Genomic DNA, 22,645 nt, shown 5'->3' on the forward strand with positions numbered 1-22,645 from the left:
CTTATGGGTAAACAGCTGAAAATAACCTTTCAAACTATCTGGGGTTCACTGACATTAGCACTTCTTCATATGCTTGTCCCCCAGCCCAGCACAAACAGTGGCCTGTTAGCTCAGTTGGTTAGAGCGTGGTGCTAATAACGCCAAGGTCACAGGTTCAATCCCTGTACAGGCCACGTTTCTGTGTTAAATAAAAGATGCTTTTTCTTGTGTCTCTTTGTTAACTGTATATCTTTTTGGAGCAAGAGCTGCTAGAATCATTACATTAATCAATTTGATGTAGATGTGGAATTATATATTAATGTTAAAGTGCCTTGAATATTCATTAATGGTTCAAAGTTCTAACACTAAGTAATTAATCTCCCATTTATTACAAGTAATTTAGGAAAGTCTAGTTTTGATTTTTTGATAATGCTTAAAGACACCATGAATGTAAACAGCTGAATATAAGATTTCCATCTATCTCGGGTTAACAATCAGTAGCACTTCATCATCTGTTATTTCTTCAGTAGTATGCTATAAATATAGTAAGCCTATTATCTGATTCTGTTAGAACATGAAGTTAAAAATACCAAGAACATACTTTCTACCACTCTCCAAGCAAACACTTAACGCTGCTTTAATGTTGAAATAGATGCATTTTTTTCTGTATCTTGTTTAAATCTATATTTCCTTTGAGCAGAAGCTGATAGAATGAGTAGATGAATTAATTTAATATAGATGATGAACTGTTATTTATTGCTAAACCACATAGAAAATACATTAATGGTTCTAAGTTTTAACACTATGAATGAAAATCTCATTTGTATTGATTTTTTTGTGATATTTGTTTCTTCATGTCGATAATATATAAATATACCTTATGGGTAAACAGCTGAAAATAAGCTTTCAAACTATCTGGGGTTCACTGACATTAGCACTTCTTCATATGCTTGTCCCCCAGCCCAGCACAAACAGAGGCCTGTTAGCTCAGTTGGTTAGAGCGTGGTGCTAATAACGCCAAGGTCACAGGTTCGATCCCTGTACAGGCCAAGTTTCTGTGTTAAATAAAAGATGCTTTTTCTTGTGTCTCTTTGTTAACTGTATATCTCTTTGGAGCAAGAGCTGCTAGAATCATTAGTTGAATCAATTTGATATAGATGTGGAATTATATATTAATGTTAAAGTGCCTTGAACATCCATTAATGGTTGTAAGTTCTAACACTAAGTAACTAAATCTCTCATTTATTACAAGCATTTTCTTCTGTCTGATGTTTATCTCTATATTTCCTTTGAGCAGAAGCTGATAGAATGAGTAGATGAATTAATTTAATATAGATGATAAACTGTTATTTATTGCTAAACCACATAGAAAATACATTAATGGTTCTCAGTTTTAAACACTAAGAATGAAAATCTCATTTGTATTGATTTTTTTGTGATATTTGTTTCTTCATGTCGATAATATATAAATATACCTTCTGGGTAAACAGCTGAAAATAAGCTTTCAAACTATCTGGGGTTGGCTGACATTCGCAATTCTTCATATGCTTGTCCCCCAGCCCAGCACGAACGGCGGCCTGTTAGCTCAGTTGGTTAGAGCGTGGTGCTAATAACGCCAAGGTCACAGGTTCGATCCCTGTACAGGCCAAGTTTCTGTGTTAAATAAAAGATGCTTTTTCTTCTGTCTCTTTGTTATCTGTATATCTCTTTGGAGCAAGAGCTGCCAGAATCATTAGTTGAATCAATTTGATATAGATGTGGAATTATATATTAATGTTAAAGTGCCTTGAACATCCATTAATGGTTCAAAGTTCTAACACTAAGTAACTAAATCTCTCATTTATTACAAGCATTTTCTTCTGTCTGATATTTATCTCTATATTTCCTTTGAGCAGAAGCTGATAGAATGAGTAGATGAATTAATTTAATATAGATGATGAACTGTTTTTTATTGCTAAACCACATTGAAAATACATTAATGGTTCTAAGTTTTAACACTAAGAATGAAAATCTCATTTGTATTGATTTTTTTGTGATATTTGTTTCTTCATGTCGATAATATATAAATATACCTTATGGGTAAACAGCTGAAAATAAGCTTTCAAACTATCTGGGGTTCACTGACACTAGCAATTCTTCATATGCTTGTCCCCCAGCCCAGCACGAACAGCAGCCTGTTAGCTCAGTTGGTTAGAGCGTGGTGCTAATAACGCCAAGGTCACAGGTTCGATCCCTGTACAGGCCAAGTTTCTGTGTTAAATAAAAGATGCTTTTTCTTCTGTCTCTTTGTTATCTGTATATCTCTTTGGAGCAAGAGCTGCCAGAATCATTAGTTGAATCAATTTGATATAGATGTGGAATTATATATTAATGTTAAAGTGCCTTGAACATCCATTAATGGTTCAAAGTTCTAACACTAAGTAACTAAATCTCTCATTTATTACAAGCATTTTCTTCTGTCTGATATTTATCTCTATATTTCCTTTGAGCAGAAGCTGATTGAATGAGTAGATGAATTAATTTAATATAGATGATGAACTGTTTTTTATTGCTAAACCACATAGAAAATACATTAATGGTTCTACGTTTTAACACTAAGAATGAAAATCTCATTTGTATTGATTTTTTTGTGATATTTGTTTCTTCATGTCGATAATATATAAATATACCTTATGGGTAAACAGCTGAAAATAAGCTTTCAAACTATCTGGGGTTCACTGACATTACCACTTCTTCATATGCTTGTCCCCCAGCCCAGCACGGACAGCGGCCTGTTAGCTCAGTTGGTTAGAGCGTGGTGCTAATAACGCCAAGGTCACAGGTTCGATCCCTGTACAGGCCAAGTTTCTGTGTTAAATAAAAGATGCTTTTTCTTCTGTCTCTATGTTATCTGTATATCTCTTTGGAGCAAGAGCTGCTAGAATCATTAGTTGAATCAATTTGATATAGATGTGGAATTATCTATTAATGTTAAAGTGCCTTGAACATCCATTAATGGTTCAAAGTTCTAACACTAAGTAACTAAATCTCTCATTTATTACAAGCATTTTCTTCTGTCTGATATTTATCTCTATATTTCCTTTGAGCAGAAGCTGATAGAATGAGTAGATGAATTAATTTAATATAGATGATGAACTGTTTTTTATTGCTAAACCACATATAAAATACATTAATGGTTCTAAGTTTTAACAGTAAGAATGAAAATCTCATTTGTATTGATTTTTTTGTGATATTTGTTTCTTCATGTCGATCATATATAAATATACCTTATGGGTAAACAGCTGAAAATAAGCTTTCAAACTATCTGGGGTTCACTGACATTAGCACTTCTTCATATGCTTGTCCCCCAGCCCAGCACAAACAGTGGCCTGTTAGCTCAGTTGGTTAGAGCGTGGTGCTAATAACGCCAAGGTCACAGGTTCGATCCCTGTACAGGCCACGTTTCTGTGTTATATAAAAGATGCTTTTTCTTGTGTCTCTTTGTTAACTGTATATCTCTTTGGAGCAAGAGCTGCTAGAATCATTACATTAATCAATTTGATGTCGATGTGGAATTATATATTAACGTTAAAGTGCCTTGAACATCCATTAATGGTTGTAAGTTCTAACACTAAGTAACTAAATCTCTCATTCATTACAAGCATTTTCTTCTGTCTGATTTTTATCTCTATATTTCCTTTGGGCAGAAGCTGATAGAATGATTAGATGAATCAATTTAATATAGTTGATGAATTATTGTTTATTGCTAAAACACATGGAAAATACTTTAATGGCTCTAAGTTTTAACACTAAGTATGAAAATCTCGTTTATATTGAGTTTTTATTTCATATTGGTTTTTTCATGTTGATAATATATAAATATATCTTAAAGGTAAACTGCTGAAAATAAGCATTCCAACTATCTGGGGTTCACTGTCATTAGCACTTCTTCATATGCTTGTCCCCCATCACTGTGCACACAGTGGCCTGTTAGCTCAGATGGTTAGAGCGTGGTGCTAATAACGCCAAGGTCACAGGTTCAATCCCTGTACAGGCCAGGTGTCTGAGTTAAGAGAAAGCTTTTTCTTATCTCTCATTGTTAGCTGTATACCTCTTTGGAGCAAGAGCTGCTAGAAAGATTAGATTAATACATTTGATATAGATGTGGAATTATATATTAATGTTAAAGTGCCTTGAATATTCATTAATGTTTCAAAGTTCTAACACTAAGTAATTAATCTCCCATTTATTACAAGTAATTTAGGAAAGTCTAGTTTTGATTTTTTGATAATGCTTAAAGACACCATGAATGTAAACAGCTGAATATAAGATTTCCATCTATCTCGGGTTAACAATCAGTAGCACTTCATCATCTGTTATTTCTTCAGTAGTATGCTATAAATATAGTAAGCCTATTATCTGATTCTGTTAGAACATGAAGTTAAAAATGCCAAGAACATGCTTTCCACCACTCTCCAAGCAAACACTTAACACTGCTTTAATGTTGAAATAGATGCATTTTCTTCTGTATCTTCTTTAAATCTATATTTCCTTTGAGCAGAAGCTGATAGAATGAGTAGATGAATTAATTTAATATAGATGACGAACTAATATTTATTGCTAAACCACATGGAAAATACATTAATGGTTCTAAGTTTTAACACTAAGAATGAAAATCTCATTTGTATTGATTTTTTTGTGATATTTGTTTCTTCATGTCGATAATATATAAATATACCTTATGGGTAAACAGCTGAAAATAAGCTTTCAAACTATCTGGGGTTCACTGACATTACCACTTCTTCATATGCTTGTCCCCCAGCACAGCACGGACGGCGGCCTGTTAGCTCAGTTGGTTAGAGCGTGGTGCTAATAATGCCAAGGTCACAGGTTCGATCCCTGTACAGGCCAAGTTTCTGTGTTAAATAAAAGATGCTTTTTCTTGTGTCTCTTTGTTAACTGTATATCTCTTTGGAGCAAGAGCTGCTAGAATCATTACATTAATCAATTTGATGTTGATGTGGAATTATATATTAATGTTAAAGTGCCTTGAACATCCATTATTGGTTGTAAGTTCTAACACTAAGTAACTAAATCTCTCATTTATTACAAGCATTTTCTTCTGGCTGATGTTTATCTCTATATTTCCTTTGGGCAGAAGCTGATAGAATTATTAGATGAATCAATTTAATATAGTTGATGAATTATTGTTTATTGCTAAAACAGATGGAAAATACTTTAATGGCTCTAAGTTTTAACACTAAGTATGAAAATCTCGTTTATATTGAGTTTTTATTTCATATTGGTTTTTTCATGTTGATAATATATAAATATATCTTAAAGGTAAACTGCTGAAAATAAGCATTCCAACTATCTGGGGTTCACTGTCATTAGCACTTCTTCATATGCTTGTCCCCCATCACTGTGCACACAGTGGCCTGTTAGCTCAGTTGGTTAGAGCGTGGTGCTAATAACGCCAAGGTCACAGGTTCGATCCCTGTACAGGCCAGGTGTCTGAGTTAAAAGAAAGCTTTTTATTATCTCTCATTGTTAACTGTATACCTCTTTGGAGCAAGAGCTGCTAGAAAGATTCGATTAATAAATTTTATATAGATGTGGAATTACATATTAATGTTAAAGTGCCTTGAATATTCATTAATGGTTCAAAGTTCTAACACTAAGTAATTAATCTCCCATTTATTACAAGTAATTTAGGAAAGTCTAGTTTAGATTTTTTGATAATGCTTAAAGACACCATGAATGTAAACAGCTGAATATAAGATTTCCATCTATCTCGGGTTAACAATCAGTAGCACTTCATCATCTGTTATTTCTTCAGTAGTATGCTATAAATATAGTAAGCCTATTATCTGATTCTGTTAGAACATGAAGTTAAAAATGCCAAGAACATACTTTCTACCACTCTCGAAGCAAACACTTAACGCTGCTTTAATGTTGAAATAGATGCATTTTCTTCTGTATCTTGTTTAAATCTATATTTCCTTGGAGCAGAAGCTGATAGAATGAGTAAATGAATTAATTTAATATAGATGATGAACTGTTATTTATTGCTAAACCACATGGAAAATACATTAATGGTTCTAAGTTTTAACACTAAGATTGAAAATCTCATTTGTATTGATTTTTTTGTGATATTTGTTTCTTCATGTCGATAATATATAAATATACCTTATGGGTAAACAGCTGAAAATAAGCTTTCAAACTATCTGGGGTTCACTGACATTGGCGATTCTTCATATGCTTGTCCCCCAGCACAGCACGAGCGGCGGCCTGTTAGCTCAGTTGGTTAGAGCGTGGTGCTAATAACGCCAAGGTCACAGGTTCGATCCCTGTACAGGCCAAGTTTCTGTGTTAAATAAAAGATGCTTTTTCTTCTGTCTCTTTGTTATCTGTATATCTCTTTGGAGCAAGAGCTGCTAGAATCATTAGTTGAATCAATTTGATATAGATGTGGAATTATATATTAATGTTAAAGTGCCTTGAACATCCATTAATGGTTCAAAGTTCTAACACTAAGTAACTAAATCTCTCATTTATTACAAGCATTTTCTTCTGTCTGATATTTATCTCTATATTTCCTTTGAGCAGAAGCTGATAGAATGAGTAGATGAATTAATTTAATATAGATGATGAACTGTTTTTTATTGCTAAACCACATTGAAAATACATTAATGGTTCTAAGTTTTAACACTAAGAATGAAAATCTCATTTGTATTGATTTTTTTGTGATATTTGTTTCTTCATGTCGATAATATATAAATATACCTTATGGGTAAACAGCTGAAAATAAGCTTTCAAACTATCTGGGGTTCACTGACACTAGCAATTCTTCATATGCTTGTCCCCCAGCCCAGCACGAACAGCAGCCTGTTAGCTCAGTTGGTTAGAGCGTGGTGCTAATAACGCCAAGGTCACAGGTTCGATCCCTGTACAGGCCAAGTTTCTGTGTTAAATAAAAGATGCTTTTTCTTCTGTCTCTTTGTTATCTGTATATCTCTTTGGAGCAAGAGCTGCCAGAATCATTAGTTGAATCAATTTGATATAGATGTGGAATTATATATTAATGTTAAAGTGCCTTGAACATCCATTAATGGTTCAAAGTTCTAACACTAAGTAACTAAATCTCTCATTTATTACAAGCATTTTCTTCTGTCTGATATTTATCTCTATATTTCCTTTGAGCAGAAGCTGATAGAATGAGTAGATGAATTAATTTAATATAGATGATGAACTGTTTTTTATTGCTAAACCACATAGAAAATACATTAATGGTTCTAAGTTTTAACACTAAGAATGAAAATCTCATTTGTATTGATTTTTTTGTGATATTTGTTTCTTCATGTCGATAATATATAAATATACCTTATGGGTAAACAGCTGAAAATAAGCTTTCAAACTATCTGGGGTTCACTGACATTACCACTTCTTCATATGCTTGTCCCCCAGCCCAGCACGGACAGCGGCCTGTTAGCTCAGTTGGTTAGAGCGTGGTGCTAATAACGCCAAGGTCACAGGTTCGATCCCTGTACAGGCCAAGTTTCTGTGTTAAATAAAAGATGCTTTTTCTTCTGTCTCTATGTTATCTGTATATCTCTTTGGAGCAAGAGCTGCTAGAATCATTAGTTGAATCAATTTGATATAGATGTGGAATTATCTATTAATGTTAAAGTGCCTTGAACATCCATTAATGGTTCAAAGTTCTAACACTAAGTAACTAAATCTCTCATTTATTACAAGCATTTTCTTCTGTCTGATATTTATCTCTATATTTCCTTTGAGCAGAAGCTGATAGAATGAGTAGATGAATTAATTTAATATAGATGATGAACTGTTTTTTATTGCTAAACCACATAGAAAATACATTAATGGTTCTAAGTTTTAACAGTAAGAATGAAAATCTCATTTGTATTGATTTTTTTGTGATATTTGTTTCTTCATGTCGATAATATATAAATATACCTTATGGGTAAACAGCTGAAAATAAGCTTTCAAACTATCTGGGGTTCACTGACATTAGCAATTCTTCATATGCTTGTCCCCCAGCCAAGCACAAACAGCGGCCTGTTAGCTCAGTTGGTTAGAGCGTGGTGCTAATAACGCCAAGGTCACAGGTTCGATCCCTGTACTGGCCAAGTTTCTGTGTTAAATAAAAGATGCTTTTTCTTGTGTCTCTTTGTTATCTGTATATCTCTTTGGAGCAAGAGCTGCTAGAATCATTAGTTGAATCAATTTGATATAGATGTGGAATTATATATTAATGTTAAAGTGCCTTGAACACCCATTAATGGTTCAAAGTTCTAACACTAAGTAATTAATCTCCCATTTATTACAAGTAATTTAGGAAAGTCTAGTTTTGATTTTTTGATAATGCTTAAAGACACCATGAATGTAAACAGCTGAATATAAGATTTCCATCTATCTCGGGTTAACAATCAGTAGCACTTCATCATCTGTTATTTCTTCAGTAGTATGCTATAAATATAGTAAGCCTATTATCTGATTCTGTTAGAACATGAAGTTAAAAATGGCAAGAACATACTTTCTACCACTCTCCAAGCAAACACTTAACGCTGCTTTAATGTTGAAATAGATGCATTTTCTTCTGTATCTTGTTTAAATCTATATTTCCTTTGAGCAGAAGCTGATAGAATGAGTAGATGAATTAATTTAATATAGATTATGAACTGTTATTTATTGCTAAACCACATGGAAAAAACATTAATGGTTCTAAGTTTTAACACTAAGATTGAAAATCTCATTTGTATTGATTTTTTTGTGATATTTGTTTCTTCATGTCGATAATATATAAATATACCTTATGGGTAAACAGCTGAAAATAAGCTTTCAAACTATCTGGGGTTCACTGACATTGGCAATTCTTCATATGCTTGTCCCCCAGCCCAGCACGAGCGGCGGCCTGTTAGCTCAGATGGTTAGAGCGTGGTGCTAATAACGCCAAGGTCACAGGTTCGATCCCTGTACAGGCCAAGTTTCTGTGTTAAATAAAAGAAGCTTTTTCTTCTGTCTCTTTGTTATCTGTATATCTCTTTGGAGCAAGAGCTGCTAGAATCATTAGTTGAATCAATTTGATATAGATGTGGAATTATATATTAATGTTAAAGTGCCTTGAACATCCATTAATGGTTGTAAGTTCTAACACTAAGTAACTAAATCTCTCATTTATTACAAGCATTTTCTTCTGTCTGATGTTTATCTCTATATTTACTTTGAGCAGGAGCTGATAGAATGAGTAGATGAATTAATTTAATATAGATGATGAACTGTTATTTATTGCTAAACCACATAGAACATACATTAATGGTTCTAAGTTTTAACACTAAGAATGAAAATCTCATTTGTATTGATTTTTTTGTGATATTTGTTTCTTCATGTCGATAATATATAAATATACCTTATGGGTAAACAGCTGAAAATAAGCTTTCAAACTATCTGGGGTTCACTGACATTAGCAGTTCTGCACATGCTTGTCCCCCAGCACAGAACGAACGGCAGCCTGTTAGCTCAGTTGGTTAGAGCGTGGTGCTAATAACGCCAAGGTCACAGGTTCGATCCCTGTACAGGCCAAGTTTCTGTGTTAAAAAAAAGATGCTTTTTCTTGTGTCTCTTTGTTAACTGTATATCTCTTTGGAGCAAGAGCTGCTAGTAGTTGAATCAATTTGATATAGATGTGGAATTATATATTAATGTTAAAGTGCCTTGAACATCCATTAATGGTTGTAAGTTCTAACACTAAGTAACTAAATCTCTCATTTATTACAAGCATTTTCTTCTGTCTGATGTTTATCTCTATATTTCCTTTGAGCAGGAGCTGATAGAATGAGTAGATGAATTAATTTAATATAGATGATGAACTGTTATTTATTGCTAAACCACATGGAAAATACATTAATGGTTCTAAGTTTTAACACTAAGATTGAAAATCTCATTTGTATTGATTTTTTTGTGATATTTGTTTCTTCATGTCGATAATATATAAATATACCTTATGGGTAAACAGCTGAAAATAAGCTTTCAAACTATCTGGGGTTCACTGACATTCGCAATTCTTCATATGCTTGTCCCCCAGCCCAGCACGAACAGCGGCCTGTTAGCTCAGTTGGTTAGAGCGTGGTGCTAATAACGCCAAGGTCACAGGTTCGATCCCTGTACAGGCCAAGTTTCTGTGTTAAATAAAAGATGCTTTTTCTTGTGTCTCTTTGTTATCTGTATATCTCTTTGGAGCAAGAGCTGCTAGAATCATTAGTTGAATCAATTTGATATAGATGTGGAATTATATATTAATGTTAAAGTGCCTTGAACACCCATTAAGGGTTCAAAGTTCTAACACTAAGTAATTAATCTCCCATTTATTACAAGTAATTTAGGAAAGTCTAGTTTTGATTTTTTGATAATGCTTAAAGACACCATGAATGTAAACAGCTGAATATAAGATTTCCATCTATCTCGGGTTAACAATCAGTAGCACTTCATCATCTGTTATTTCTTCAGTAGTATGCTATAAATATAGTAAGCCTATTATCTGATTCTGTTAGAACATGAAGTTAAAAATGCCAAGAACATACTTTCTACCACTCTCCAAGCAAACACTTAACGCTGCTTTAATGTTGAAATAGATGCATTTTCTTCTGTATCTTGTTTAAATCTATATTTCCTTGGAGCAGAAGCTGATAGAATGAGTAAATGAATTAATTTAATATAGATGATGAACTGTTATTTATTGCTAAACCACATGGAAAATACATTAATGGTTCTAAGTTTTAACACTAAGATTGAAAATCTCATTTGTATTGATTTTTTTGTGATATTTGTTTCTTCATGTCGATAATATATAAATATACCTTATGGGTAAACAGCTGAAAATAAGCTTTCAAACTATCTGGGGTTCACTGACATTGGCGATTCTTCATATGCTTGTCCCCCAGCACAGCACGAGCGGCGGCCTGTTAGCTCAGTTGGTTAGAGCGTGGTGCTAATAACGCCAAGGTCACAGGTTCGATCCCTGTACAGGCCAAGTTTCTGTGTTAAATAAAAGATGCTTTTTCTTCTGTCTCTTTGTTATCTGTATATCTCTTTGGAGCAAGAGCTGCTAGAATCATTAGTTGAATCAATTTGATATAGATGTGGAATTATATATTAATGTTAAAGTGCCTTGAACATCCATTAATGGTTCAAAGTTCTAACACTAAGTAACTAAATCTCTCATTTATTACAAGCATTTTCTTCTGTCTGATATTTATCTCTATATTTCCTTTGAGCAGAAGCTGATAGAATGAGTAGATCAATTAATTTAATATAGATGATGAACTGTTTTTTATTGCTAAACCACATTGAAAATACATTAATGGTTCTAAGTTTTAACACTAAGAATGAAAATCTCATTTGTATTGATTTTTTTGTGATATTTGTTTCTTCATGTCGATAATATATAAATATACCTTATGGGTAAACAGCTGAAAATAAGCTTTCAAACTATCTGGGGTTCACTGACACTAGCAATTCTTCATATGCTTGTCCCCCAGCCCAGCACGAACAGCAGCCTGTTAGCTCAGTTGGTTAGAGCGTGGTGCTAATAACGCCAAGGTCACAGGTTCGATCCCTGTACAGGCCAAGTTTCTGTGTTAAATAAAAGATGCTTTTTCTTCTGTCTCTTTGTTATCTGTATATCTCTTTGGAGCAAGAGCTGCCAGAATCATTAGTTGAATCAATTTGATATAGATGTGGAATTATATATTAATGTTAAAGTGCCTTGAACATCCATTAATGGTTCAAAGTTCTAACACTAAGTAACTAAATCTCTCATTTATTACAAGCATTTTCTTCTGTCTGATATTTATCTCTATATTTCCTTTGAGCAGAAGCTGATAGAATGAGTAGATGAATTAATTTAATATAGATGATGAACTGTTTTTTATTGCTAAACCACATAGAAAATACATTAATGGTTCTAAGTTTTAACACTAAGAATGAAAATCTCATTTGTATTGATTTTTTTGTGATATTTGTTTCTTCATGTCGATAATATATAAATATACCTTATGGGTAAACAGCTGAAAATAAGCTTTCAAACTATCTGGGGTTCACTGACACTAGCAATTCTTCATCTGCTTGTCCCCCAGCCCAGCACGAACAGCGGCCTGTTAGCTCAGTTGGTTAGAGCGTGGTGCTAATAACGCCAAGGTCACAGGTTCGATCCCTGTACAGGCCAAGTTTCTGTGTTAAATAAAAGATGCTTTTTCTTGTGTCTCTTTGTTATCTGTATATCTCTTTGGAGCAAGAGCTGCTAGAATCATTAGTTGAATCAATTTGATATAGATGTGGAATTATATATTAATGTTAAAGTGCCTTGAACATCCATTAATGGTTGTAAGTTCTAACACTAAGTAACTAAATCTCTCATTTATTACAAGCATTTTCTTCTGTCTGATGTTTATCTCTATATTTCCTTTGGGCAGAAGCTGATAGAATGATTAGATGAATCAATTTAATATAGTTGATGAATTATTGTTTATTGCTAAACCACATAGAAAATACATTAATGGTTCTAAGTTTTAACACTAAGAATAAAAATCTCATTTGTATTGATTTTTTGGTGATATTTATTTCTTCATGTCAATAATATATAAATATACCTTATGGGTAAACAGCTGAAAATAACCTTTCAAACTATCTGGGGTTCACTGACATTAGCACTTCTTCATATGCTTGTCCCCCAGCCCAGCACAAACAGTGGCCTGTTAGCTCAGTTGGTTAGAGCGTGGTGCTAATAACGCCAAGGTCACAGGTTCAATCCCTGTACAGGCCACGTTTCTGTGTTAAATAAAAGATGCTTTTTCTTGTGTCTCTTTGTTAACTGTATATCTTTTTGGAGCAAGAGCTGCTAGAATCATTACATTAATCAATTTGATGTAGATGTGGAATTATATATTAATGTTAAAGTGCCTTGAATATTCATTAATGGTTCAAAGTTCTAACACTAAGTAATTAATCTCCCATTTATTACAAGTAATTTAGGAAAGTCTAGTTTTGATTTTTTGATAATGCTTAAAGACACCATGAATGTAAACAGCTGAATATAAGATTTCCATCTATCTCGGGTTAACAATCAGTAGCACTTCATCATCTGTTATTTCTTCAGTAGTATGCTATAAATATAGTAAGCCTATTATCTGATTCTGTTAGAACATGAAGTTAAAAATACCAAGAACATACTTTCTACCACTCTCCAAGCAAACACTTAACGCTGCTTTAATGTTGAAATAGATGCATTTTTTTCTGTATCTTGTTTAAATCTATATTTCCTTTGAGCAGAAGCTGATAGAATGAGTAGATGAATTAATTTAATATAGATGATGAACTGTTATTTATTGCTAAACCACATAGAAAATACATTAATGGTTCTAAGTTTTAACACTATGAATGAAAATCTCATTTGTATTGATTTTTTTGTGATATTTGTTTCTTCATGTCGATAATATATAAATATACCTTATGGGTAAACAGCTGAAAATAAGCTTTCAAACTATCTGGGGTTCACTGACATTAGCACTTCTTCATATGCTTGTCCCCCAGCCCAGCACAAACAGAGGCCTGTTAGCTCAGTTGGTTAGAGCGTGGTGCTAATAACGCCAAGGTCACAGGTTCGATCCCTGTACAGGCCAAGTTTCTGTGTTAAATAAAAGATGCTTTTTCTTGTGTCTCTTTGTTAACTGTATATCTCTTTGGAGCAAGAGCTGCTAGAATCATTAGTTGAATCAATTTGATATAGATGTGGAATTATATATTAATGTTAAAGTGCCTTGAACATCCATTAATGGTTGTAAGTTCTAACACTAAGTAACTAAATCTCTCATTTATTACAAGCATTTTCTTCTGTCTGATGTTTATCTCTATATTTCCTTTGAGCAGAAGCTGATAGAATGAGTAGATGAATTAATTTAATATAGATGATAAACTGTTATTTATTGCTAAACCACATAGAAAATACATTAATGGTTCTCAGTTTTAACACTAAGAATGAAAATCTCATTTGTATTGATTTTTTTGTGATATTTGTTTCTTCATGTCGATAATATATAAATATACCTTCTGGGTAAACAGCTGAAAATAAGCTTTCAAACTATCTGGGGTTGGCTGACATTCGCAATTCTTCATATGCTTGTCCCCCAGCCCAGCACGAACGGCGGCCTGTTAGCTCAGTTGGTTAGAGCGTGGTGCTAATAACGCCAAGGTCACAGGTTCGATCCCTGTACAGGCCAAGTTTCTGTGTTAAATAAAAGATGCTTTTTCTTCTGTCTCTTTGTTATCTGTATATCTCTTTGGAGCAAGAGCTGCCAGAATCATTAGTTGAATCAATTTGATATAGATGTGGAATTATATATTAATGTTAAAGTGCCTTGAACATCCATTAATGGTTCAAAGTTCTAACACTAAGTAACTAAATCTCTCATTTATTACAAGCATTTTCTTCTGTCTGATATTTATCTCTATATTTCCTTTGAGCAGAAGCTGATAGAATGAGTAGATGAATTAATTTAATATAGATGATGAACTGTTTTTTATTGCTAAACCACATTGAAAATACATTAATGGTTCTAAGTTTTAACACTAAGAATGAAAATCTCATTTGTATTGATTTTTTTGTGATATTTGTTTCTTCATGTCGATAATATATAAATATACCTTATGGGTAAACAGCTGAAAATAAGCTTTCAAACTATCTGGGGTTCACTGACACTAGCAATTCTTCATATGCTTGTCCCCCAGCCCAGCACGAACAGCAGCCTGTTAGCTCAGTTGGTTAGAGCGTGGTGCTAATAACGCCAAGGTCACAGGTTCGATCCCTGTACAGGCCAAGTTTCTGTGTTAAATAAAAGATGCTTTTTCTTCTGTCTCTTTGTTATCTGTATATCTCTTTGGAGCAAGAGCTGCCAGAATCATTAGTTGAATCAATTTGATATAGATGTGGAATTATATATTAATGTTAAAGTGCCTTGAACATCCATTAATGGTTCAAAGTTCTAACACTAAGTAACTAAATCTCTCATTTATTACAAGCATTTTCTTCTGTCTGATATTTATCTCTATATTTCCTTTGAGCAGAAGCTGATTGAATGAGTAGATGAATTAATTTAATATAGATGATGAACTGTTTTTTATTGCTAAACCACATAGAAAATACATTAATGGTTCTACGTTTTAACACTAAGAATGAAAATCTCATTTGTATTGATTTTTTTGTGATATTTGTTTCTTCATGTCGATAATATATAAATATACCTTATGGGTAAACAGCTGAAAATAAGCTTTCAAACTATCTGGGGTTCACTGACATTACCACTTCTTCATATGCTTGTCCCCCAGCCCAGCACGGACAGCGGCCTGTTAGCTCAGTTGGTTAGAGCGTGGTGCTAATAACGCCAAGGTCACAGGTTCGATCCCTGTACAGGCCAAGTTTCTGTGTTAAATAAAAGATGCTTTTTCTTCTGTCTCTATGTTATCTGTATATCTCTTTGGAGCAAGAGCTGCTAGAATCATTAGTTGAATCAATTTGATATAGATGTGGAATTATCTATTAATGTTAAAGTGCCTTGAACATCCATTAATGGTTCAAAGTTCTAACACTAAGTAACTAAATCTCTCATTTATTACAAGCATTTTCTTCTGTCTGATATTTATCTCTATATTTCCTTTGAGCAGAAGCTGATAGAATGAGTAGATGAATTAATTTAATATAGATGATGAACTGTTTTTTATTGCTAAACCACATATAAAATACATTAATGGTTCTAAGTTTTAACAGTAAGAATGAAAATCTCATTTGTATTGATTTTTTTGTGATATTTGTTTCTTCATGTCGATAATATATAAATATACCTTATGGGTAAACAGCTGAAAATAAGCTTTCAAACTATCTGGGGTTCACTGACATTACCACTTCTTCATATGCTTGTCCCCCAGCACAGCACGGACGGCGGCCTGTTAGCTCAGTTGGTTAGAGCGTGGTGCTAATAATGCCAAGGTCACAGGTTCGATCCCTGTACAGGCCAAGTTTCTGTGTTAAATAAAAGATGCTTTTTCTTGTGACACTTTGTTAACTGTATATCTCTTTGGAGCAAGAGCTGCTAGAATCATTACATTAATCAATTTGATGTTGATGTGGAATTATATATTAATGTTAAAGTGCCTTGAACATCCATTATTGGTTGTAAGTTCTAACACTAAGTAACTAAATCTCTCATTTATTACAAGCATTTTCTTCTGGCTGATGTTTATCTCTATATTTCCTTTGGGCAGAAGCTGATAGAATTATTAGATGAATCAATTTAATATAGTTGATGAATTATTGTTTATTGCTAAAACAGATGGAAAATACTTTAATGGCTCTAAGTTTTAACACTAAGTATGAAAATCTCGTTTATATTGAGTTTTTATTTCATATTGGTTTTTTCATGTTGATAATATATAAATATATCTTAAAGGTAAACTGCTGAAAATAAGCATTCCAACTATCTGGGGTTCACTGTCATTAGCACTTCTTCATATGCTTGTCCCCCATCACTGTGCACACAGTGGCCTGTTAGCTCAGTTGGTTAGAGCGTGGTGCTAATAACGCCAAGGTCACAGGTTCGATCCCTGTACAGGCCAGGTGTCTGAGTTAAAAGAAAGCTTTTTATTATCTCTCATTGTTAACTGTATACCTCTTTGGAGCAAGAGCTGCTAGAAAGATTCGATTAATAAATTTTATATAGATGTGGAATTACATATTAATGTTAAAGTGCCTTGAATATTCATTAATGGTTCAAAGTTCTAACACTAAGTAATTAATCTCCCATTTATTACAAGTAATTTAGGAAAGTCTAGTTTAGATTTTTTGATAATGCTTAAAGACACCATGAATGTAAACAGCTGAATATAAGATTTCCATCTATCTCGGGTTAACAATCAGTAGCACTTCATCATCTGTTATTTCTTCAGTAGTATGCTATAAATATAGTAAGCCTATTATCTGATTCTGTTAGAACATGAAGTTAAAAATGCCAAGAACATACTTTCTACCACTCTCGAAGCAAACACTTAACGCTGCTTTAATGTTGAAATAGATGCATTTTCTTCTGTATCTTGTTTAAATCTATATTTCCTTGGAGCAGAAGCTGATAGAATGAGTAAATGAATTAATTTAATATAGATGATGAACTGTTATTTATTGCTAAACCACATGGAAAATACATTAATGGTTCTAAGTTTTAACACTAAGATTGAAAATCTCATTTGTATTGATTTTTTTGTGATATTTGTTTCTTCATGTCGATAATATATAAATATACCTTATGGGTAAACAGCTGAAAATAAGCTTTCAAACTATCTGGGGTTCACTGACATTGGCGATTCTTCATATGCTTGTCCCCCAGCACAGCACGAGCGGCGGCCTGTTAGCTCAGTTGGTTAGAGCGTGGTGCTAATAACGCCAAGGTCACAGGTTCGATCCCTGTACAGGCCAAGTTTCTGTGTTAAATAAAAGATGCTTTTTCTTCTGTCTCTTTGTTATCTGTATATCTCTTTGGAGCAAGAGCTGCTAGAATCATTAGTTGAATCAATTTGATATAGATGTGGAATTATATATTAATGTTAAAGTGCCTTGAACATCCATTAATGGTTCAAAGTTCTAACACTAAGTAACTAAATCTCTCATTTATTACAAGCATTTTCTTCTGTCTGATATTTATCTCTATATTTCCTTTGAGCAGAAGCTGATAGAATGAGTAGATGAATTAATTTAATATAGATGATGAACTGTTTTTTATTGCTAAACCACATTGAAAATACATTAATGGTTCTAAGTTTTAACACTAAGAATGAAAATCTCATTTGTATTGATTTTTTTGTGATATTTGTTTCTTCATGTCGATAATATATAAATATACCTTATGGGTAAACAGCTGAAAATAAGCTTTCAAACTATCTGGGGTTCACTGACACTAGCAATTCTTCATATGCTTGTCCCCCAGCCCAGCACGAACAGCAGCCTGTTAGCTCAGTTGGTTAGAGCGTGGTGCTAATAACGCCAAGGTCACAGGTTCGATCCCTGTACAGGCCAAGTTTCTGTGTTAAATAAAAGATGCTTTTTCTTCTGTCTCTTTGTTATCTGTATATCTCTTTGGAGCAAGAGCTGCCAGAATCATTAGTTGAATCAATTTGATATAGATGTGGAATTATATATTAATGTTAAAGTGCCTTGAACATCCATTAATGGTTCAAAGTTCTAACACTAAGTAACTAAATCTCTCATTTATTACAAGCATTTTCTTCTGTCTGATATTTATCTCTATATTTCCTTTGAGCAGAAGCTGATAGAATGAGTAGATGAATTAATTTAATATAGATGATGAACTGTTTTTTATTGCTAAACCACATAGAAAATACATTAATGGTTCTAAGTTTTAACACTAAGAATGAAAATCTCATTTGTATTGATTTTTTTGTGATATTTGTTTCTTCATGTCGATAATATATAAATATACCTTATGGGTAAACAGCTGAAAATAAGCTTTCAAACTATCTGGGGTTCACTGACACTAGCAATTCTTCATCTGCTTGTCCCCCAGCCCAGCACGAACAGCGGCCTGTTAGCTCAGTTGGTTAGAGCGTGGTGCTAATAACGCCAAGGTCACAGGTTCGATCCCTGTACAGGCCAAGTTTCTGTGTTAAATAAAAGATGCTTTTTCTTGTGTCTCTTTGTTATCTGTATATCTCTTTGGAGCAAGAGCTGCTAGAATCATTAGTTGAATCAATTTGATATAGATGTGGAATTATATATTAATGTTAAAGTGCCTTGAACATCCATTAATGGTTGTAAGTTCTAACACTAAGTAACTAAATCTCTCATTTATTACAAGCATTTTCTTCTGTCTGATGTTTATCTCTATATTTCCTTTGGGCAGAAGCTGATAGAATGATTAGATGAATCAATTTAATATAGTTGATGAATTATTGTTTATTGCTAAACCACATAGAAAATACATTAATGGTTCTAAGTTTTAACACTAAGAATAAAAATCTCATTTGTATTGATTTTTTGGTGATATTTATTTCTTCATGTCAATAATATATAAATATACCTTATGGGTAAACAGCTGAAAATAACCTTTCAAACTATCTGGGGTTCACTGACATTCGCACTTCTTCATATGCTTGTCCCCCAGCCCAGCACAAACAGTGGCCTGTTAGCTCAGTTGGTTAGAGCGTGGTGCTAATAACGCCAAGGTCACAGGTTCAATCCCTGTACAGGCCACGTTTCTGTGTTAAATAAAAGATGCTTTTTCTTGTGTCTCTTTGTTAACTGTATATCTTTTTGGAGCAAGAGCTGCTAGAATCATTACATTAATCAATTTGATGTAGATGTGGAATTATATATTAATGTTAAAGTGCCTTGAATATTCATTAATGGTTCAAAGTTCTAACACTAAGTAATTAATCTCCCATTTATTACAAGTAATTTAGGAAAGTCTAGTTTTGATTTTTTGATAATGCTTAAAGACACCATGAATGTAAACAGCTGAATATAAGATTTCCATCTATCTCGGGTTAACAATCAGTAGCACTTCATCATCTGTTATTTCTTCAGTAGTATGCTATAAATATAGTAAGCCTATTATCTGATTCTGTTAGAACATGAAGTTAAAAATACCAAGAACATACTTTCTACCACTCTCCAAGCAAACACTTAACGCTGCTTTAATGTTGAAATAGATGCATTTTTTTCTGTATCTTGTTTAAATCTATATTTCCTTTGAGCAGAAGCTGATAGAATGAGTAGATGAATTAATTTAATATAGATGATGAACTGTTATTTATTGCTAAACCACATAGAAAATACATTAATGGTTCTAAGTTTTAACACTATGAATGAAAATCTCATTTGTATTGATTTTTTTGTGATATTTGTTTCTTCATGTCGATAATATATAAATATACCTTATGGGTAAACAGCTGAAAATAAGCTTTCAAACTATCTGGGGTTCACTGACATTAGCACTTCTTCATATGCTTGTCCCCCAGCCCAGCACAAACAGAGGCCTGTTAGCTCAGTTGGTTAGAGCGTGGTGCTAATAACGCCAAGGTCACAGGTTCGATCCCTGTACAGGCCAAGTTTCTGTGTTAAATAAAAGATGCTTTTTCTTGTGTCTCTTTGTTAACTGTATATCTCTTTGGAGCAAGAGCTGCTAGAATCATTAGTTGAATCAATTTGATATAGATGTGGAATTATATATTAATGTTAAAGTGCCTTGAACATCCATTAATGGTTGTAAGTTCTAACACTAAGTAACTAAATCTCTCATTTATTACAAGCATTTTCTTCTGTCTGATGTTTATCTCTATATTTCCTTTGAGCAGAAGCTGATAGAATGAGTAGATGAATTAATTTAATATAGATGATAAACTGTTATTTATTGCTAAACCACATAGAAAATACATTAATGGTTCTCAGTTTTAACACTAAGAATGAAAATCTCATTTGTATTGATTTTTTTGTGATATTTGTTTCTTCATGTCGATAATATATAAATATACCTTCTGGGTAAACAGCTGAAAATAAGCTTTCAAACTATCTGGGGTTGGCTGACATTCGCAATTCTTCATATGCTTGTCCCCCAGCCCAGCACGAACGGCGGCCTGTTAGCTCAGTTGGTTAGAGCGTGGTGCTAATAACGCCAAGGTCACAGGTTCGATCCCTGTACAGGCCAAGTTTCTGTGTTAAAAAAAAGATGCTTTTTCTTGTGTCTCTTTGTTAACTGTATATCTCTTTGGAGCAAGAGCTGCTAGAATCATTAGTTGAATCAATTTGATATAGATGTGGAATTATATATTAATGTTAAAGTGCCTTGAACATCCATTAATGGTTGTAAGTTCTAACACTAAGTAACTAAATCTCTCATTTATTACAAGCATTTTCTTCTGTCTGATGTTTAGCTCTATATTTCCTTTGAGCAGGAGCTGATAGAATGAGTAGATGAATTAATTTAATATAGATGATGAACTGTTATTTATTGCTAAACCACATAGAACATACATTAATGGTTCTAAGTTTTAACACTAAGAATGAAAATCTCATTTGTATTGATTTTTTTGTGATATTTGTTTCTTCATGTCGATAATATATAAATATACCTTATGGGTAAACAGCTGAAAATAAGCTTTCAAACTATCTGGGGTTCACTGACATTAGCAATTCTTCATATGCTTGTCCCCCAGCCAAGCACAAACAGCGGCCTGTTAGCTCAGTTGGTTAGAGCGTGGTGCTAATAACGCCAAGGTCACAGGTTCGATCCCTGTACTGGCCAAGTTTCTGTGTTAAATAAAAGATGCTTTTTCTTGTGTCTCTTTGTTATCTGTATATCTCTTTGGAGCAAGAGCTGCTAGAATCATTAGTTGAATCAATTTGATATAGATGTGGAATTATATATTAATGTTAAAGTGCCTTGAACACCCATTAATGGTTCAAAGTTCTAACACTAAGTAATTAATCTCCCATTTATTACAAGTAATTTAGGAAAGTCTAGTTTTGATTTTTTGATAATGCTTAAAGACACCATGAATGTAAACAGCTGAATATAAGATTTCCATCTATCTCGGGTTAACAATCAGTAGCACTTCATCATCTGTTATTTCTTCAGTAGTATGCTATAAATATAGTAAGCCTATTATCTGATTCTGTTAGAACATGAAGTTAAAAATGGCAAGAACATACTTTCTACCACTCTCCAAGCAAACACTTAACGCTGCTTTAATGTTGAAATAGATGCATTTTCTTCTGTATCTTGTTTAAATCTATATTTCCTTTGAGCAGAAGCTGATAGAATGAGTAGATGAATTAATTTAATATAGATTATGAACTGTTATTTATTGCTAAACCACATGGAAAAAACATTAATGGTTCTAAGTTTTAACACTAAGATTGAAAATCTCATTTGTATTGATTTTTTTGTGATATTTGTTTCTTCATGTCGATAATATATAAATATACCTTATGGGTAAACAGCTGAAAATAAGCTTTCAAACTATCTGGGGTTCACTGACATTGGCAATTCTTCATATGCTTGTCCCCCAGCCCAGCACGAGCGGCGGCCTGTTAGCTCAGATGGTTAGAGCGTGGTGCTAATAACGCCAAGGTCACAGGTTCGATCCCTGTACAGGCCAAGTTTCTGTGTTAAATAAAAGAAGCTTTTTCTTCTGTCTCTTTGTTATCTGTATATCTCTTTGGAGCAAGAGCTGCTAGAATCATTAGTTGAATCAATTTGATATAGATGTGGAATTATATATTAATGTTAAAGTGCCTTGAACATCCATTAATGGTTGTAAGTTCTAACACTAAGTAACTAAATCTCTCATTTATTACAAGCATTTTCTTCTGTCTGATGTTTATCTCTATATTTACTTTGAGCAGGAGCTGATAGAATGAGTAGATGAATTAATTTAATATAGATGATGAACTGTTATTTATTGCTAAACCACATAGAACATACATTAATGGTTCTAAGTTTTAACACTAAGAATGAAAATCTCATTTGTATTGATTTTTTTGTGATATTTGTTTCTTCATGTCGATAATATATAAATATACCTTATGGGTAAACAGCTGAAAATAAGC

At 33.2% G+C, this 22,645-nt stretch overlaps 18 non-coding genes across 18 annotated transcripts; all 18 read left to right on the plus strand.

Annotated features, from left to right (window-relative positions):
• The first annotated feature begins 955 nt into the window (after positions 1-955).
• TRNAI-AAU (transfer RNA isoleucine (anticodon AAU)) lies at positions 956-1,029 on the plus strand. Its single transcript has one exon. It is a non-coding gene; the product is annotated as a tRNA-Ile (tRNA).
• Positions 1,030-1,553: 524 nt separating this feature from the next.
• Positions 1,554-1,627, plus strand: TRNAI-AAU (transfer RNA isoleucine (anticodon AAU)). The gene has a single exon. It is a non-coding gene; the product is annotated as a tRNA-Ile (tRNA).
• A 1,120-nt stretch (positions 1,628-2,747) lies between these two features.
• On the plus strand, positions 2,748-2,821 carry TRNAI-AAU (transfer RNA isoleucine (anticodon AAU)). Its single transcript has one exon. It is a non-coding gene; the product is annotated as a tRNA-Ile (tRNA).
• A 523-nt stretch (positions 2,822-3,344) lies between these two features.
• Positions 3,345-3,418, plus strand: TRNAI-AAU (transfer RNA isoleucine (anticodon AAU)). Its single transcript has one exon. It is a non-coding gene; the product is annotated as a tRNA-Ile (tRNA).
• A 1,975-nt stretch (positions 3,419-5,393) lies between these two features.
• TRNAI-AAU (transfer RNA isoleucine (anticodon AAU)) lies at positions 5,394-5,467 on the plus strand. The gene has a single exon. It is a non-coding gene; the product is annotated as a tRNA-Ile (tRNA).
• A 779-nt stretch (positions 5,468-6,246) lies between these two features.
• TRNAI-AAU (transfer RNA isoleucine (anticodon AAU)) lies at positions 6,247-6,320 on the plus strand. The gene has a single exon. It is a non-coding gene; the product is annotated as a tRNA-Ile (tRNA).
• Positions 6,321-7,440: 1,120 nt separating this feature from the next.
• TRNAI-AAU (transfer RNA isoleucine (anticodon AAU)) lies at positions 7,441-7,514 on the plus strand. The gene has a single exon. It is a non-coding gene; the product is annotated as a tRNA-Ile (tRNA).
• A 2,567-nt stretch (positions 7,515-10,081) lies between these two features.
• On the plus strand, positions 10,082-10,155 carry TRNAI-AAU (transfer RNA isoleucine (anticodon AAU)). The gene has a single exon. It is a non-coding gene; the product is annotated as a tRNA-Ile (tRNA).
• Positions 10,156-10,937: 782 nt separating this feature from the next.
• Positions 10,938-11,011, plus strand: TRNAI-AAU (transfer RNA isoleucine (anticodon AAU)). Its single transcript has one exon. It is a non-coding gene; the product is annotated as a tRNA-Ile (tRNA).
• A 1,120-nt stretch (positions 11,012-12,131) lies between these two features.
• On the plus strand, positions 12,132-12,205 carry TRNAI-AAU (transfer RNA isoleucine (anticodon AAU)). Its single transcript has one exon. It is a non-coding gene; the product is annotated as a tRNA-Ile (tRNA).
• Positions 12,206-13,584: 1,379 nt separating this feature from the next.
• TRNAI-AAU (transfer RNA isoleucine (anticodon AAU)) lies at positions 13,585-13,658 on the plus strand. The gene has a single exon. It is a non-coding gene; the product is annotated as a tRNA-Ile (tRNA).
• Positions 13,659-14,181: 523 nt separating this feature from the next.
• TRNAI-AAU (transfer RNA isoleucine (anticodon AAU)) lies at positions 14,182-14,255 on the plus strand. Its single transcript has one exon. It is a non-coding gene; the product is annotated as a tRNA-Ile (tRNA).
• A 1,120-nt stretch (positions 14,256-15,375) lies between these two features.
• On the plus strand, positions 15,376-15,449 carry TRNAI-AAU (transfer RNA isoleucine (anticodon AAU)). Its single transcript has one exon. It is a non-coding gene; the product is annotated as a tRNA-Ile (tRNA).
• A 1,121-nt stretch (positions 15,450-16,570) lies between these two features.
• TRNAI-AAU (transfer RNA isoleucine (anticodon AAU)) lies at positions 16,571-16,644 on the plus strand. The gene has a single exon. It is a non-coding gene; the product is annotated as a tRNA-Ile (tRNA).
• A 779-nt stretch (positions 16,645-17,423) lies between these two features.
• On the plus strand, positions 17,424-17,497 carry TRNAI-AAU (transfer RNA isoleucine (anticodon AAU)). Its single transcript has one exon. It is a non-coding gene; the product is annotated as a tRNA-Ile (tRNA).
• A 1,120-nt stretch (positions 17,498-18,617) lies between these two features.
• On the plus strand, positions 18,618-18,691 carry TRNAI-AAU (transfer RNA isoleucine (anticodon AAU)). The gene has a single exon. It is a non-coding gene; the product is annotated as a tRNA-Ile (tRNA).
• A 1,379-nt stretch (positions 18,692-20,070) lies between these two features.
• On the plus strand, positions 20,071-20,144 carry TRNAI-AAU (transfer RNA isoleucine (anticodon AAU)). Its single transcript has one exon. It is a non-coding gene; the product is annotated as a tRNA-Ile (tRNA).
• A 523-nt stretch (positions 20,145-20,667) lies between these two features.
• TRNAI-AAU (transfer RNA isoleucine (anticodon AAU)) lies at positions 20,668-20,741 on the plus strand. Its single transcript has one exon. It is a non-coding gene; the product is annotated as a tRNA-Ile (tRNA).
• The last annotated feature ends 1,904 nt before the right edge of the window (positions 20,742-22,645 follow it).

Source organism: Triturus cristatus, chromosome 5_1 (assembly GCF_964204655.1).
Source record: "Triturus cristatus chromosome 5_1, aTriCri1.1, whole genome shotgun sequence".
Classification (NCBI taxonomy): domain Eukaryota; kingdom Metazoa; phylum Chordata; class Amphibia; order Caudata; family Salamandridae; genus Triturus; species Triturus cristatus.